This window comes from Procambarus clarkii, chromosome 1 (assembly GCF_040958095.1).
Source record: "Procambarus clarkii isolate CNS0578487 chromosome 1, FALCON_Pclarkii_2.0, whole genome shotgun sequence".
Classification (NCBI taxonomy): Eukaryota; Metazoa; Arthropoda; class Malacostraca; order Decapoda; family Cambaridae; genus Procambarus; species Procambarus clarkii.
In genome coordinates this window covers 27,006,794-27,018,522 of record NC_091150.1, presented here as the reverse complement: position 1 = coordinate 27,018,522, position 11,729 = coordinate 27,006,794, and positions in this window count along the sequence as shown.

Sequence of the window (11,729 nt, the reverse complement as noted above, 5' to 3'; positions counted from 1 at the left end):
TCACAACAGCTGCAGCAAACTGGACAGTATGGAGACTGGCTGCCTCGGGTAGACTGACTCCACCTTCAACACAGTGGTCCCAGGTCGGCTCTGTAAGCAGACACGTCATCAATAACAGGGACACTAAAACACCACACTTACATGCTCAGATACTAACACCTGACGTATCCAGTCCATAGATGGCGCTGTCGTCGGAGCACCACCTCACCAGAGGTCAGGAGCGGCGGTGTTGAGCGCTGAACCAGACTGGAAACTGGTCCTCGAGGCCAGTACACGCTGTCCTCACTAGGTGTCGTCGTTCGTTTGGCGGGGGTTTCGGGAGCTGACCCACAGATGGCGTGTTTGTCACTGCTCCAGGCACGGACGCTGGATCCGGGTTCGTAACAGTGTTACATTGTGGCTTGTTGGGCCATGTTAGTGTTACATTGTGGCTTGTTGAGCCTGAACCTGTTGGTCCATGTTAGTGTTACATTGTGGCTTGTTGAGCCTGAACCTGTTGGTCCATGTTAGTGTTACATTGTGGCTTGTTGAGCCTGAACCTGTTGGTCCATGTTAGTGTTACATTGTGGCTTGTTGAGCCTGAACCTGTTGGTCAATGTTAGTGTTACATTGTGGCTTGTTGGTCCATGTTAGTGTTACATTGTGGCTTGTTGGTCCATGTTAGTGTTACATTGTGGCTTGTTGGTCCATGTTAGTGTTACATTGTGGCTTGTTGGTCCATGTTTGTGTTACATTGTGGCTTGTTGAGCCTGAACCTGTTGGTCCATGTTAGTGTTACATTGTGGCTTGTTGAGCCTGAACCTGTTGGTCCATGTTAGTGTTACATTGTGGCTTGTTGAGCCTGAACCTGTTGGTCCATGTTAGTGTTACATTGTGGCTTGTTGGTCCATGTTAGTGTTACATTGTGGCTTGTTGAGCCTGAACCTGTTGGTCCATGTTAGTGTTACATTGTGGCTTGTTGAGCCTGAACCTGTTGGTCCATGTTAGTGTTACATTGTGGCTTGTTGGTCCATGTTAGTGTTACATTGTGGCTTATTGGTCCATGTTAGTGTTACATTGTGGCTTGTTGAGCCTGAACCTGTTGGTCCATGTTAGTGTTACATTGTGGCTTGTTGAGTCTGAACCTGTTGGTCCATGTTAGTGTTACATTGTGGCTTGTTGGTCCATGTTAGTGTTACATTGTGGCTTGTTGGTCCATGTTAGTGTTACATTGTGGCTTGTTGGTCCATGTTAGTGTTACATTGTGGCTTGTTGGTCCATGTTAGTGTTACATTGTGGCTTGTTGGTCCATGTTTGTGTTACATTGTGGCTTGTTGGTCCATGTTAGTGTTACATTGTGGCTTGTTGGTCCATGTTAGTGTTACATTGTGGCTTGTTGGTCATGTTAGTGTTACATTGTGGCTTGTTGGTCCATGTTAGTGTTACATTGTGGCTTGTTGGTCCATGTTAGTGTTACATTGTGGCTTGTTGGTCCATGTTAGTGTTACATTGTGGCTTGTTGTCCATGTTAGTGTTACATTGTGGCTTGTTGGTCCATGTTTGTGTTACATTGTGGCTTGTTGGTCCATGTTAGTGTTACATTGTGGCTTGTTGGTCCATGTTAGTGTTACATTGTGGCTTGTTGGTCCATGTGAGTGTTACATTGTGGCTTGTTGGTCCATGTTAGTGTTACATTGTGGCTTGTTTGGTCCATGTTTGTGTTACATTGTGGCTGTTGGTCCATGTTAGTGTTACAGTGTGGCTTGTTGTCCATGTTAGTGTTACATTGTGGCTTGTTGGTCCATGTTAGTGTTACATTGTGGCTTGTTGGTCCATGTAGTGTTACAATGTGGCTTGTTGGTCCATGTTAGTTGTTACATTGTGGCTTGTTGGTCCATGTTTGTGTTACATTGTGGCTTGTTGAGCCTGAACCTGTTGGTCCATGTTAGTGTTACATTGTGGCTTGTTGAGCCTGAACCTGTTGGTCCATGTTAGTGTTACATTGTGGCTTGTTGGTCCATGTTAGTGTTACATTGTGGATTGTTGGTCCATGTTAGTGTTACATTGTGGCTTGTTGGTCAATGTTAGTGTTACATTGTGGCTTGTTGGTCCATGTTAGTGTTACATTGTGGCTTGTTGGTCATGTTAGTGTTACATTGTGGCCTTGTTGGTCCATGTTAGTGTTACATTGTGGCTTGTTGGTCCATGTTAGTGTTACATTGTGGCTTGTTGGTCCATGTTAGTGTTACATTGTGGCTTGTTGGTCCATGTTAGTGTTACATTGTGGCTTGTTGGTCCATGTTTGTGTTACATTGTGGCTTGTTGGTCCATGTTTGTGTTACATGTGGCTTGTTGGTCCATGTTAGTGTTACATTGTGGCTTGTTGGTCCATGTTTGTGTGACATTGTGGCTTGTTGGTCCATGTTAGTGTTACATTGTGGCTTGTTGAGCCTGAACCTGTAGTCCATGTTAGTGTTACATTGTGGCTTGTTGGTCCATGTTAGTGTTACATTGTGGCTTGTTGGTCCATGTTAGTGTTACATTGTGGCTTGTTGGGTCCATGTTAGTGTAACATTGTGGCTTGTTGGTCCATGTAGGTTACATTGTGGCTTGTTGGTCCATGTAGTGTTACATTGTGGTTGTTGGTCCATGTTAGTGTTACATTGTGGCTTGTTGAGCGAACCTGTTGGTCCATGTTAGTGTTACATTGTGGCTTGTTGAGCCTGAACCTGTTGGTCCATGTTAGTGTTACATTGTGGCTTGTTGGTCCATGTTAGTGTTACATTGTGGCTTATTGGTCCATGTTAGTGTTACATTGTGGCTTGTTGGTCCATGTTAGTGTTACATTGTGGCTTGTTGGTCCATGTTAGTGTTACATTGTGGCTTGTTGAGCCTGAACCTGTTGGTCCATGTTAGTGTTACATTGTGGCTTGTTGAGCCTGAACCTGTTGGTCCATGTTAGTGTTACATTGTGGCTTGTTGAGCCTGAACCTGTTGGTCCATGTTAGTGTTACATTGTGGCTTGTTGAGCCTGAACCTGTTGGGCCATGTTAGTGTTACATTGTGGCTTGTTGAGCCTGAACCTGTTGGTCCATGTTAGTGTTACATTGTGGCTTGTTGAGCCTGAACCTGTTGGTCCATGTTAGTGTTACATTGTGGCTTGTTGGTCCATGTTAGTGTTACATTGTGGCTTGTTGAGCCTGAACCTGTTGGTCCTTGTTAGTGTTACATTGTGGCTTGTTGAGCCCTGAACCTGTTGGTCCATGTTAGTGTTACATTGTGGCTTGTTGGTCCATGTTAGTGTTATCATTGTGGCTTGTTGGTCCATGTTAGTGTTACATTGTGGCTTGTTGAGTCTGAACCTGTTGGTCCATGTTAGTGTTACATTGTGGCTTGTTGAGCCTGAACCTGTTGGTCCATGTTAGTGTTACATTGTGGCTTGTTGGTCCAATGTAGTGTTACATTGTGGCTTGTTGGTCCATGTTAGTGTTACATTGTGGCTTGTTGGTCCATGTTAGTGTTACATTGTGGCTTGTTGGTCCATGTTAGTGTTACATTGTGGCTTGTTGGTCCATGTTAGTGTTACATTGTGGCTTGTTGGTCATGTTAGTGTTACATTGTGGCTTGTTGGTCCATGTTTGTGTTACATTGTGGCTTGTTGGTCCATGTTAGTGTTACATTGTGGCTTGTTGGTCCATGTTAGTGTTACATTGTGGCTTGTTGGTCCATGTTAGTGTTACATTGTGGCTTGTTGAGCCTGAACCTGTTGGTCCATGTTTGTGTTACATTGTGGCTTGTTGGTCCATGTTAGTGTTACATTGTGGCTTGTTGGTCCGATGTTAGTGTTACATTGTGGCTTGTTGGTCGGCATGTTAGTGTTACATTGTGGCTTGTTGAGCCTGAACCTGTTGGTCCATGTTAGTGTTACATTGGGCTTGTTGAGTCTGAAACCTGTTGGTCCATGTTAGTGTTACATTGTGGCTTGTTGAGGTCCTGAACCTGGTTGGTCCATGTTAGTGTTACATTGTGGCTTGTTGAGCCTGAACCTGTTGGTCCAAGTTAGTGTTACATTGTGGGCTTGTTGAGCCTGAACCTGTTGGTCACAGTGTTAGTGTTACATTGTGGCTTGTTGGTCCATGTTAGTGTTACATTGTGGCTTGTTGAGTCTGAAACCTGTTGGTCCATGTTAGTGTTACACTTGTGGCTTGTTGAGCCTGAACCTGTTGGTCCATGTTAGTGTTACATTGTGGCTTGTTGGTCCATGTTAGTGTTACATTGTGGCTTGTTGGGCCATGTTAGTGTTACATTGTGGCTTGTTGAGCCTGAACCTGTTGGTCCATGTTAGTGTTACATTGTGGCTTGTTGAGCCTGAACCTGTTGGTCCATGTTAGTGTTACATTGTGGCTTTGTTGAGCCTGAACCTGTTGTCCATGTTAGTGTTACATTGTGGCTTGTTGAGCCTTAAACCTGTTGGTCAATGTTTAGTGTTACATTGTGGCTTGTTGGTCCAGTGTTAGTGTTACATTGTGGCTTGTTGGTCTATGTTAGTGTTACATTGTGGCTTGTTGGTCCATGTTAGTGTTACATTGTGGCTTGTTGGTCCATGTTTGTGTTACATTGTGGCTTGTTGAGCCTGAACCTGTAGGTCCATAGTTAGTGTTACCATTGTGGCTTGTTGAGCCTGAACCTGTTGGTCCTATGTTAGTGTTACATGTGGCTGTTGAGCCTGAACCTGTAGGTCCATGTTAGTGTTACATTGTGGCTTGTTGGTCCATGTTAGTGTTACATTGTGGCTTGTTGAGCCTGAACCTGTTGGTCCATGTTAGTGTTACATTGTGGCTTGTTGAGCCTGAACCTGTTGGTCCATGTTAGTGTTACATTGTGGCTTGTTGGTCCATGTTAGTGTTACATTGTGGCTTATTGGTCCATGTTAGTGTTACATTGTGGCTTGTTGAGCCTGAACCTGTTGGTCCATGTTAGTGTTACATTGTGGCTTGTTGAGTCTGAACCTGTTGGTCCATGTTAGTGTTACATTGTGGCTTGTTGGTCCATGTTAGTGTTACATTGTGGCTTGTTGGTCCATGTTAGTGTTACATTGTGGCTTGTTGGTCCATGTTAGTGTTACATTGTGGCTTGTTGAGCCTGAACCTGTTGGTCCATGTTAGTGTTACATTGTGGCTTGTTGAGCCTGAACCTGTTGGTCCATGTTAGTGTTACATTGTGGCTTGTTGAGCCTGAACCTGTTGGTCCATGTTAGTGTTAATTGTGGCTTGTTGAGCCTGACTGTTGGTCCTGTTAGTGTTACATTGTGGCTTGTTGAGCCTGAACCTGTTGGTCCATGTTAGTGTTACATTGTGGCTTGTTGAGCCTGAACCTGTTGGTCCATGTTAGTGTTACATTGTGGCTTGTTGGTCCATGTTAGTGTTACATTGTGGCTTGTTGAGCCTGAACCTGTTGGTCCTTGTTAGTGTTACATTGTGGCTTGTTGAGCCTGAACCTGTTGGTCCATGTTAGTGTTACATTGTGGCTTGTTGGTCCATGTTAGTGTTACATTGTGGCTTGTTGGTCCATGTTAGTGTTACATTGTGGCTTGTTGAGTCTGAACCTGTTGGTCCATGTTAGTGTTACATTGTGGCTTGTTGAGCCTGAACCTGTTGGTCCATGTTAGTGTTACATTGTGGCTTGTTGGTCCATGTTAGTGTTACATTGTGGCTTGTTGGTCCATGTTAGTGTTACATTGTGGCTTGTTGGTCCATGTTAGTGTTACATTGTGGCTTGTTGGTCCATGTTAGTGTTACATTGTGGCTTGTTGGTCCATGTTAGTGTTACATTGTGGCTTGTTGGTCATGTTAGTGTTACATTGTGGCTTGTTGGTCCATGTTTGTGTTACATTGTGGCTTGTTGGTCCATGTTAGTGTTACATTGTGGCTTGTTGGTCCATGTTAGTGTTACATTGTGGCTTGTTGGTCCATGTTAGTGTTACATTGTGGCTTGTTGAGCCTGAACCTGTTGGTCCATGTTTGTGTTACATTGTGGCTTGTTGGTCCATGTTAGTGTTACATTGTGGCTTGTTGGTCCATGTTAGTGTTACATTGTGGCTTGTTGGTCCATGTTAGTGTTACATTGTGGCTTGTTGAGCCTGAACCTGTTGGTCCATGTTAGTGTTACATTGTGGCTTGTTGAGTCTGAACCTGTTGGTCCATGTTAGTGTTACATTGTGGCTTGTTGAGCCTGAACCTGTTGGTTCATGTTAGTGTTACATTGTGGCTTGTTGAGCCTGAACCTGTTGGTCCATGTTAGTGTTACATTGTGGCTTGTTGAGCCTGAACCTGTTGGTCCATGTTAGTGTTACATTGTGGCTTGTTGAGCCTGAACCTGTTGGTCCATGTTAGTGTTACATTGTGGCTTGTTGGTCCATGTTAGTGTTACATTGTGGCTTATTGGTCCATGTTAGTGTTACATTGTGGCTTGTTGAGCCTGAACCTGTTGGTCCATGTTAGTGTTACATTGTGGCTTGTTGAGTCTGAACCTGTTGGTCCATGTTAGTGTTACATTGTGGCTTGTTGGTCCATGTTAGTGTTACATTGTGGCTTGTTGGTCCATGTTAGTGTTACATTGTGGCTTGTTGGTCCATGTTAGTGTTACATTGTGGCTTGTTGGTCCATGTTAGTGTTACATTGTGGCTTGTTGGTCCATGTTTGTGTTACATTGTGGCTTGTTGGTCCATGTTAGTGTTACACTTGTGGCTTGTTGGTCCATGTTAGTGTTACATTGTGGCTTGTTGGTCATGTTAGTGCTTACATTGTGGCTTGTTGGTCCATGTTAGTGTTACATTGTGGCTTGTTGAGTCCATGTTAGTGTTACATTGTGGCTTGTTGGTCCATGTTAGTGTTACATTGTGGCTTGTTGGTCCATGTTAGTGTTACATTGTGCTTGTTGGTCCATGTTGTGTTACATTGTGGCTGGTTGGTCCATGTTAGTGTTACATTGTGGCTTGTTGGTCCCTAGTTACATTGTGAGTGTTACATTGTGCTTGTGTGTGGTCCTTGTTGTGTTACATTGTGCCTTGTTGGTCCATGTTAGTGTTACATTGTGGCTTGTTGGTCCATGTTAGTGTTACATTGTGGCTTGTTGGTCCATGTTTAGTGTTACATTGTGGCTTGTTGGTCATGTTATGTGTTACATTGTGGCTTGTTGGTCCATGTTAGTGTTACATTGTGCTTGTTGGTCCATGTTAGTGTTACATTTGGCTTGTTGGTCCATGTTAGTGTTACATTGTGGCTTGTTGGTCCATGTTAGTGTTACATTGTGGCTTGTTGGTCCATGTTTGTGTTACATTGTGGCTTGTTGAGCCTGAACCTGTTGGTCCATATTAGTGTTACATTGTGGCTTGTTGAGCCTGAACCTGTTGGTCCATGTTAGTGTTACATTGTGGCTTGTTGGTCCATGTTAGTGTTACATTGTGGCTTGTTGGTCCATGTTAGTGTTACATTGTGGCTTGTTGGTCCATGTTAGTGTTACATTGTGGCTTGTTGGTCCATGTTAGTGTTACATTGTGGCTTGTTGGTCATGTTAGTGTTACATTGTGGCTTGTTGGTCCATGTTAGTGTTACATTGTGGCTTGTTGGTCCATGTTAGTGTTACATTGTGGCTTGTTGGTCCATGTTAGTGTTACATTGTGGCTTGTTGGTCCATGTTAGTGTTACATTGTGGCTTGTTGGTCCATGTTTGTGTTACATTGTGGCTTGTTGGTCCATGTTTGTGTTACATTGTGGCTTGTTGGTCCATGTTAGTGTTACATTGTGGCTTGTTGGTCCATGTTTGTGTTACATTGTGGCTTGTTGGTCCATGTTAGTGTTACATTGTGGCTTGTTGAGCCTGAACCTGTTGGTCCATGTTAGTGTTACATTGTGGCTTGTTGGTCCATGTTAGTGTTACATTGTGGCTTGTTGGTCCATGTTAGTGTTACATTGTGGCTTGTTGGTCCATGTTAGTGTTACATTGTGGCTTGTTGGTCCATGTTAGTGTTACATTGTGGCTTGTTGGTCCATGTTAGTGTTACATTGTGGCTTGTTGGTCCATGTTAGTGTTACATTGTGGCTTGTTGAGCCTGAACCTGTTGGTCCATGTTAGTGTTACATTGTGGCTTGTTGAGCCTGAACCTGTTGGTCCATGTTAGTGTTACATTGTGGCTTGTTGGTCCATGTTAGTGTTACATTGTGGCTTATTGGTCCATGTTAGTGTTACATTGTGGCTTGTTGGTCCATGTTAGTGTTACATTGTGGCTTGTTGGTCCATGTTAGTGTTACATTGTGGCTTGTTGAGCCTGAACCTGTTGGTCCATGTTAGTGTTACATTGTGGCTTGTTGAGCCTGAACCTGTTGGTCCATGTTAGTGTTACATTGTGGCTTGTTGGTCCATGTTAGTGTTACATTGTGGCTTATTGGTCCATGTTGTGTTACATTGTGGCTTGTTGGTCCATGTTAGTGTTACATTGTGGCTTGTTGAGCCTGAACCTGTTGGTCCTTGTTAGTGTTACATTGTGGCTTGTTGAGCCTGAACCTGTTGGTCCATGTTAGTGTTACATTGTGGCTTGTTGGTCCATGTTAGTGTTACATTGTGGCTTGTTGAGCCTGAACCTGTTGGGCCATGTTAGTGTTACATTGTGGCTTGTTGAGCCTGAACCTGTTGGTCCATGTTAGTGTTACATTGTGGCTTGTTGAGCCTGAACCTGTTGGTCCATGTAGTGTTACATTGTGGCTTTTTGGTCCATGTTAGTGTTACATTGTGGCTTGTTGGTCCATGTTAGTGTTACATTGTGGCTTGTTGGTCCATGTTAGTGTTACATTGTGGCTTGTTGGTCCATGTTAGTGTTACATTGTGGCTTGTTGAGCCTGAACCTGTTGGTCCATGTTTGTGTTACATTGTGGCTTGTTGGTCCATGTTAGTGTTACATTGTGGCTTTGGTCCATGTTAGTGTTACATTGTGGCTTGTTGGTCCATGTTAGTGTTACATTGTGGCTTGTTGAGCCTGAACCTGTTGGTCCATGTTCGTGTTACATTGTGGCTTGTTGAGTCTGAACCTGTTGGTCCATGTTAGTGTTACATTGTGGCTTGTTGAGCCTGAACCTGTTGGTCCATGTTAGTGTTACATTGTGGCTTGTTGAGCCTGAACCTGTTGGTCCATGTTAGTGTTACATTGTGGCTTGTTGAGCCTGAACCTGTTGGTCCATGTTAGTGTTACATTGTGGCTTGTTGAGCCTGAACCTGTTGGTCCATGTTAGTGTTACATTGTGGCTTGTTGGTCCATGTTAGTGTTACATTGTGGCTTATTGGTCCATGTTAGTGTTACATTGTGGCTTGTTGAGCCTGAACCTGTTGGTCCATGTTAGTGTTACATTGTGCTTGTTGAGTCTGAACCTGTTGGTCCATGTTAGTGTTACATTGTGGCTTGTTGGTCCATGTTAGTGTTACATTGTGGCTTGTTGGTCCATGTTAGTGTTACATTGTGGCTTGTTGGTCCATGTTAGTGTTACATTGTGGCTTGTTGGTCCATGTTAGTGTTACATGTGGCTTGTTGGTCCATGTTTGTGTTACATTGTGGCTTGTTGGTCCATGTTAGTGTTACACTGTGGCTTGTTGGTCCATGTTAGTGTTACATTGTGGCTTGTTGGTCATGTTAGTGTTACATTGTGGCTTGTTGGTCCATGTTAGTGTTACATTGTGGCTTGTTGGTCCATGTTAGTGTCACATTGTGGCTTGTTGGTCCATGTTAGTGTTACATTGTGGCTTGTTGGTCCATGTTAGTGTTACATTGTGGCTTATTGGTCCATGTTAGTGTACATGTGGCTTGTTGGTCCATGTTTGTGTTACATTGTGGCTTGTTGGTCCATGTTAGTGTTACATTGTGGCTTGTTGGTCCATGTTAGTGTTACATTGTGGCTTGTTGGTCCATGTTAGTGTTACATTGTGGCTTGTTGGTCCATGTTAGTGTTACATTGTGGCTTGTTGGTCCATGTTAGTGTTACATTGTGGCTTGTTGGTCCATGTTTGTGTTACATTGTGGCTTGTTGGTCCATGTTAGTGTTACATTGTGGCTTGTTGGTCCATGTTAGTGTTACATTGTGGCTTGTTGGTCCATGTTAGTGTTACATTGTGGCTTGTTGGTCCATGTTAGTGTTACATTGTGGCTTGTTGGTCCATGTTAGTGTTACATTGTGGCTTGTTGGTCCATGTTTGTGTTACATTGTGGCTTGTTGAGCCTGAACCTGTTGGTCCATGTTAGTGTTACATTGTGGCTTGTTGAGCCTGAACCTGTTGGTCCATGTTAGTGTTACATTGTGGCTTGTTGGTCCATGTTAGTGTTACATTGTGGCTTGTTGGTCCATGTTAGTGTTACATTTGGCTTGTTGGTCCATGTTAGTGTTACATTGTGGCTTGTTGGTCCAAGTTAGTGTTACATTGTGGCTTGTTGGTCATGTTAGTGTTACATTGTGGCTTGTTGGTCATGTTAGTGTTACATTGTGGCTTGTTGGTCCATGTTAGTGTTACATTGTGGCTTGTTGGTCCATGTTAGTGTTACTTGTGGCTTGTTGGTCCATGTTAGTGTTACATTGTGGCTTGTTGGTCCATGTTAGTGTTACATTGTGGCTTGTTGGTCCATGTTTGTGTTACATTGTGGCTTGTTGGTCCATGTTAGTGTTACATTGTGGCTTGTTGGTCCATGTTGTGTTACATTGTGGCTTGTTGGTCCATGTTAGTGTTACATTGTGGCTTGTTGAGCCTGAACCTGTTGGTCCATGTTAGTGTTACATTGTGGCTTGTTGGTCCATGTTAGTGTTACATTGTGGCTTGTTGGTCCATGTTAGTGTTACATTGTGGCTTGTTGGTCCATGTTAGTGTTACATTGTGGCTTGTTGGTCCATGTTAGTGTTACATTGTGGCTTGTTGGTCCATGTTAGTGTTACATTGTGGCTTGTTGGTCCATGTTAGTGTTACATTGTGGCTTGTTGAGCCTGAACCTGTTGGTCCATGTTAGTGTTACATTGTGGCTTGTTGAGCCTGAACCTGTTGGTCCATGTTAGTGTTACATTGTGGCTTGTTGGTCCATGTTAGTGTTACATTGTGGCTTATTGGTCCATGTTAGTGTTACATTGTGGCTTGTTGGTCCATGTTAGTGTTACATTGTGGCTTGTTGGTCCATGTTAGTGTTACATTGTGGCTTGTTGAGCCTGAACCTGTTGGTCCATGTTAGTGTTACATTGTGGCTTGTTGAGCCTGAACCTGTTGGTCCATGTTAGTGTTACATTGTGGCTTGTTGGTCCATGTTAGTGTTACATTGTGGCTTATTGGTCCATGTTTGTGTTACATTGTTGCTTGTTGGTCCATGTTAGTGTTACATTGTGGCTTGTTGAGCCTGAACCTGTTGGTCCTTGTTAGTGTTACATTGTGGCTTGTTGAGCCTGAACCTGTTGGTCCATGTTAGTGTTACATTGTGGCTTGTTGGTCCATGTTAGTGTTACATTGTGGCTTGTTGAGCCTGAACCTGTTGGGCCATGTTAGTGTTACATTGTGGCTTGTTGAGCCTGAACCTGTTGGTCCATGTTAGTGTTACATTGTGGCTTGTTGAGCCTGAACCTGTTGGTCCATGTTAGTGTTACATTGTGGCTTGTTGGTCCATGTTAGTGTTACATTGTGGCTTGTTGGTCCATGTTAGTGTTACATTGTGGCTTGTTGGTCCATGTTTAGTG